The 6,656-nt window shown below is 50.0% G+C and overlaps 1 protein-coding gene across 3 annotated transcripts in view; it reads left to right on the forward strand.

Annotated features, from left to right (window-relative positions):
- The first annotated feature begins 6,198 nt into the window (after window positions 1-6,198).
- Sulf2 (sulfatase 2) overlaps window positions 6,199-6,656 on the forward strand; it is a 103,233-nt gene continuing 102,775 nt past the window's right edge. The window contains exon 1 of one of the 3 annotated variants that reach the window (XM_023720763.1): window positions 6,199-6,422. The gene's annotated coding sequence lies outside the window, so the exon portion shown is untranslated. Of the gene's footprint in view, window positions 6,423-6,452; window positions 6,628-6,656 lie in introns of those variants that run through there. The other 2 variants (XM_023720762.1, XM_004636051.2) reach the window with 2 other exon arrangements.

A 6,656-nucleotide genomic window follows, 5' to 3' on the forward strand; every position in this document is an offset into this window, starting at 1 on the left:
CTACTGGCTCCCATGCTTTACCTCTGAGCCTCCTAGCACTGGGGTCAGGGGTAAGAGTCAAAATACTGTACCTAACCACAGGCCCTGACTCATCAGTCCCAATGCCTGCTGTCAACACGCAGAGCCTTTTCCAGGCCAGACCTTACCCCGCCTGGCTTCTCACACAGCCTGGCTCCTTATGCAGGGGCATACGGCCAACAGTCGGGCCACATCAGCACTTCCAAGAAGTTCTCCCAGAGGCCTCTTCCTGGAGACCAGTTCAGTCTGCGCACAGCAGTGCTGGCAGCCACAGACCTCAGGCCGGCCGAGTCCAGCTTCATGACAGGTACTCCAGGGAGGCCCATTGGTGTATTCCAGCTGGACAGTCCCCTGAACGCTGTGTACATAAACTCATTAGTAACTCGTGACAACTCTAGGAGGGAGAGGCTATTGTCACTGTCCCCATTTGGCAGGAGAGTTTGAGGGACAGAGGCCTATGGTAACATGCAGCTATTAAGCACAGACTAAAAATTGTATGGATTTGTCTCTAAACACTAGGATGCAAATCACTCCGCTTTATCACCTTTTCTGTCTGGATGTCACAAACAGGATATTCATTCATTTAACAAATAGCTATGGAATACTGACTACAAATACTGACTACGCTAGACAATGTTCTAGTCACTGACAACAGACACAGCTCCTGCCCTCCTATAGCTAGTGCATGGCGGGCATAAGGAAAGGGAGACAGAAGTGACCACAAACACAAAATAAAAACAGAATCTCAGAGAGTAACACATTATAAGATGACAATAAAATGGGCAAGGAAAATAGTGATCAGGAAACATCTTTAGGTAAAACACACAGGGAGAACTCTCCAGGAGATGACAGGTGAGCTAAAACCCAAAGGATGAAAAACAGCCAGTGGAGGGAAACCTGGAGAAAACACTATTTCTGGGAACAGATCCAGAAAGTACAAAGGCCCTGAGGTAGGAAAGAACTTGAGGAACACAGAAAAAGCTATCACTGAGGCTTTGTTCATCTGAGCAAGGTAGGGGATGGTTATGGAATTGCCACTAACGTCCTCAGATGTAACACTGAGGGAGGGTCACCTGGGAAAGCAGCATGTTCTCAGGCAATGCCCACCCAGGATCTGAGGGGTGAGGTGTTGTGAAGGCTGCAACCTCCTCTCAAATGGCTCAGCAACATATGACACGCATAAGGCAAAGCATGAGCCGTGCATAGGGGAGCAAGGGCTACAGAGATAGCTCAGTGATCTAAGCACCTGCCTGGTAAGTGCAAGGACCCAGGTTCAGATCCCCAGTACTGCATGCCGTGCCAGCCCCAAAACTGGGGTGGTGGTGCAGACCTGTAATCCCAGAACTGGGGAGGCTGAGATAGGAGTCTCAGCTGCAGAGCGAGACCCTGTACCAAATAAATACTTTTTTTTTTTTTTTTTTTTTTTTTAAAAACAGAAGCAAGAGAAAAAGAAAAGCTGGAAGTGGCAGGAGGGGCAGGATTGCATAGACCTCAGGACTGCACTCAGGATTTCAGGCTGCCATCTAAGAGGAGGGGATTCAAAGCTTGGAAGTGGCACAGTCTGGTTTGCTTTAATATCACCAGCCCAACTGCTCTGCATTTCTCTAGCATGGTTCCCCCAGCCCTGGAAGGGTCTCCCGGGGCCCAGGAGAGCACGTTTCCAATTCTGATTTAATGAACCCTCACTATGCATGTGCCGCACGCCAGGCACTCCATGCATGTGCATTACCTTTATTCACCCCACCTAATGCATATGACAACCTGCAGGATCTCTGATAGGATCCCCACTTTAAATAGGGAAACTGAGGCCTGAGGGAGCTCAGCTAAGAAGGCTCCAGTACTGGTGGAACCCAGTTAGAACCTCAGGACCAAGTCACCATCTCATTTTTACTAACTCCCCACCATCATTAATCATAATCAATGAATTTAATAAAGCTGAAAGGTGATGTTTTTCAAACTCTTTTTTTTTTTTTTTTTTTTTTTTTTTGGGGATTGAACTCAGGACCTTGCGCTTGCCAGGGAAGCTGCTTATGCCACTGAGCTATCTCCCTGGCCCTGAAAGGTGATGTTTTGTAACATGATTATAAAACTAGATATGTTGTTCCAGTGAGAACCTTAAATTGAATTGCACCAACGGTTAACTGAATCCTGGTTTTCCCTTTAATAAGACAAAAACCCACAAGCTCACCCTTGTCCACAGAGACCTGCAGCTAGGCCACCTGGAGCCATGTTACTCTCATTAATATTCTATCATATGTATACCAGCACTGCTGTAAGCACTGATGTTGTTGTCCTGTCACCAACAATGCGAAATCCACGTTTAAGTTTCCTTGCTTGTTTATCCAAGAGAACTATTGGTATGTCATTAAGCAACTAGACAGATTGCCACTGTTATCTGGAGACTTGGAACACTGTCTTCACTGGAGACAGGCTCACTGTCTTTCCCTGGGAAGAATTCAGAGTAAACATCATCGCCCTTTGAGATCGCTCAGAGCAGCCCCCGGGAGACTACAATTATAGGCGTTTATAATCTTCCCTTCCCAACTAATGCTTGATTCATAAACGTGCACTTTTAGGTGTCAGGCGTTAGAATAAATTAGACTATACAATTACGTGTAATTAAAGGAGAAAATGGGTAGCACGCTGCAGGGATTAGCCGGGTTTTGCTGAAGCAAAGCATGTCTGTGTCCGTGTGCTGGCCCACGGAGGCAGCGTGAAATACAATTAGTGTTCTTCTGACTTAATGGGGGTTTATGGGGCTGTTTTTCATTATCACAGTATCTCAAGACATGTAAACAGTTTTTCTCCAATGCCAGCGCATTTCTACTGACAGGACAGGGTGGGTCTAACTGAAAATTCCACAGAATTAACCACACATTTATATTGTTATGGATGAAACTGGAATTGGTATTTGAAAACCCATGCAAAACCGTCTCCAACTCGGGAGCTGAGAAGTCTGATCCCAACCCCTGGAGACTAACTGTAGGCTCCTCCGCTCTCGGAGAAGCAAGTTTCAGCCAGACTTGCCTGCATTATTAAAGCCACCTGTGCCCCAGCTCGGGCAGGCAGCTCGCTCGCCTGGGCCCTTCTGTGACCAGGTTCCTACTTTTAATGTTTCTCCTTTACACACCAATTTGTTTGAGACATGTTAAAAGGTTGCCTTTTACAACCCTCATAAAAACCCCATCTACTTCAACCTGGACCAAGCCAGAAGGGCCGGGGACAGTCACATTGAGTTGCACCCTCTCAGGGAGAGGTGGAGAGAGGCACATGGCAAGATGGTTGTTCTCGCTGTTGTGTGCAAGCCAAGGAAATGCCAGCGCCACTCCAGCTCAGCCCGTTCCGTGGGACCAGCAGGTGTCCTGCACAGTGGAGTTCACAGAAGAGAGAAATGAGGCATGGAGGTTTCGGGAGAAAGGTCCCCCAAGGTTAAGACAACAATAGGGGACAGTTGGGGCTGCCTGCGGAGCTTGAAAGACCTCATTGGAGTACCCAGCCAGGACTATCACAGGGACAGATGTCACCCGGGGCTCAAGGGAGACAACAGGAGAAAGGCTGTCCCAGACAGCAGGGACGCAGGCGTCGGGGACTGGAGACTCCAAGGGTCCTCAGATCCTGCAGAGCCTCCCCCAGCTCTGGCTGAGCCATGGCTAGAGATTCTTCAGTCTAGAGGACCCCTGATGAGCTGTGAGGCCCTGCCCACCTCCAGGCAGACACAGAACACTGAATGGGACCAGCAGCTCCCACCTGTCTGAAGGGGACCTGGGTAGCAGGCTGAGGCCTCAGCCCTGGAGAACCCTGGGGTTTGCTGGGAGATGTGGGGAGACACAAGGTGAGGTACCTTGCAGATGTTCTACCCCCACAGGTGTCTGCGCTGGTGAATGTGTCCCCAAGTGGAACACTCCGTATACACACAGCACTAGCCTGTGCGCACACAATGTACACAGACATTGACAAACCAGATCTGTCCCTTCCCTTTTCCCTAAGGGAGGATCAGGGACAAAATGCAGACATCACCACTTAGCTCTTTCATCAGCAAGGATAGGGAAGGTACATATCTACAAGATAATCGAGTGACACCATCTCAGGACTGCACACACCCCCTCCTTGCTGAGGTTCCCTGCTGAAGGGAGAAAAGGGCAAGGGAGGAACCTGTGGCAGGCCAGCTAGGGAAAGGAGAGCCTGTTTTTGAGGCCTGAAAGGCAATGTGTGGCTACACAATGCTGTTTGAACTTCTCTGCAGTGGAAATCCTCCCAGCCCAGAAACATTCTCCAGAACCTAACATAAAAGGGAACAAGATGCAGATCTTCCCCTAGGGCTCCTTCCTCTCCCACCCAAAGTCCCACAGGGTTCCAAGGACCAATCAGAACACTGCAGCTGCAGTGGGATCCACGTTCCCCTGAAAAGGCATGGATTTCAGCCCACCAACTCTGCCTTCTGGCAAGATCCTTCCTCTCTGAGCAGCCACTTTCCTGAAAGACTCCAGATGAACTGGTGGAAACACTGCCCCTTGCCCACATGACCTGCTGCAGCTGGGCTGTCCAGTACCGGAACTAAACCACATGCAGCTGGTCCAGATGGAGAGGTATTTTAAGAAGAAAATACATACCACATGCAAAGATTAAGAAAAGAGAATGCAGAAAAACTCACTAATAATTTTTATATTGAATATATACTAAAGAGATACTTTGGATATATTGGTTAAATAAGAAGCTATAGTTTTAAACTAATTCCACCTGTTTCTTTTTACCTTCTATTGGCCAATACTAGAGAATTTTCATGGCCAGCAGCATACATATATGGTACAGCAACACAGTGGGTCTGACATCCCTTCTGAGGGGAGAGAAAGGGAGGAACCCCAACATTTTGGGGGTTCCACAAAAGTGAAACTGCAAGTGATACTGTTCTGCCAGACCAGCCACCGCAGTGGGGCCAGCAGGTGATTCAGAAAGTCGAGTTCAAGCATTTTTGTGAAGTATTTAGACTCCTAGATTACTTTGGGACGCCGAAGGGAGACCAAAAGCCAGGGCCTTGAGCAACCCCCAACCCAGTCAGGACATCCAGTTTGAATTTGATTTACAAGCAAAGGATTTCTAGTATAAGCATACCCCATAAACATCCTGAGTTTTCTATTAATCTGACAACTCTAAGCATGGTTAAAAGTGACAGCCAGAGAAAGATAGCTCAATGGCTTAAGCACCTGCCTGGCAAGCACAAGGTCCTGAGTTCAATGCCCTGTACCAAAATGATGATGATGATGATGATGATGATGATGATGATGATGATGATGATGATGAGGATGATGGCGACAATAACCTAGGGGCAGTAAGGACCAACCTTTTAGAACTCTGCATGATAACAAATAGCCCACTGAGATACCCGTGGACCACTGGCTAGTATGTAAGAGTACTGTTTGCAGCTGGGTTTCTGGGGTTCAAATCCAGATCCATCACTTATGTGTGACTTGAGCCAGTAATGTAACTGCTCTGTGACTTGGTTTCCACGTCTGTAAAATGGGTATATTGCAGTGGCAACTTCCCTGTATTAGGTTTAGATGGATTATACTGCCCACAAGTGTTTTTCTATAGAAGGATCTGTTTCCCTTTAGCAGCTCAGCTGAATTTTCTGCAGCTACTGGTTGGTTCTTGGTTAGCTGTAGGTCCACCCCTTCCAGCCCCATTCCCCTGGGTCTCAGCTGTTGTGCTGGGGACAGTGGAAACCGCGGCAGACAGCACCACCTTGAGTCGAGTTCCCCCCTTTTGTAGGAAGCCGGTTTCTCCTTTCTTTCCTAGTCTCGGGCGATTTCTGAGCGACGCCCCAGTTCTCACTTGAGCTCAAGTTTATTTCTCAGAGAGCTTCCGAGGCGCATGGGAAGGTCCCGGGTGCGTGGGCAGCTCTTCCAGCGGTCCAGCGTGGGGCTGGCCAGCTGCCGGTGTCTCCAAAGGCAAACGTGTGTGAATGAATACCGGCTAGCGCGGGGCGCTCAGGGCGGGCAGTCGGGTAAACGTTTGCACACAGGGGTGAGCCCCTGTGAGAGCAGATAGAAGAAAACATTTATTAACGTGTCATTACGAGGGGAGCGCCGGGCTGGGGCTGTCGCACGCCCCAAGAAACGCTTAGCTTCTTACAGCTCCGGAGGAGAGAAGGAAAGCGAAAAGGAGGCAACAATTCTCTTCGTTTCCGGCCAAGTGGACCTGATCGATGGTCCTCCCGACTTTATTACGATATTTGATTTATTAAAGACGCCCCCCTCGTCTGTGTGGGGCGCTCACACACACACACACATACACACTCGCGCGCACACACGGCTCTGGCTCGCGTCCCTCCCTCGTTTCCAGCTCCTGGGCGAATCCCACATCTGTTTCAACTCTCGCCGAGGGCGAGCGGGAGCGAGTGTGTGTCGGTGAGTGTGCGTCTGTGTCCCGGCGAGGGTGCGCGCTCGGCGGCGGGAGCGCGGCCAGGCAGCCCGCCGAGCCGGAGGCTGCTGAGGCCACAGCTCGGGACCCCGCTCACCGCGCGCTGACCTGTCCGGGGCCGGACTTCGGGGCAAGGGCAGCGCGCCGGGACCGCAGGGCCAGGCCGGCGGGCCGTGCGTCCCCGAGGCGGAGGTAAAGCGCCAGCTCGCGGGAGACGCGGG

The sequence above is a fragment of the Octodon degus genome, unplaced genomic scaffold (assembly GCF_000260255.1).
Source record: "Octodon degus isolate 3935 unplaced genomic scaffold, OctDeg1.0 scaffold00077, whole genome shotgun sequence".
Lineage (NCBI taxonomy): Eukaryota > Metazoa > Chordata > Mammalia > Rodentia > Octodontidae > Octodon > Octodon degus.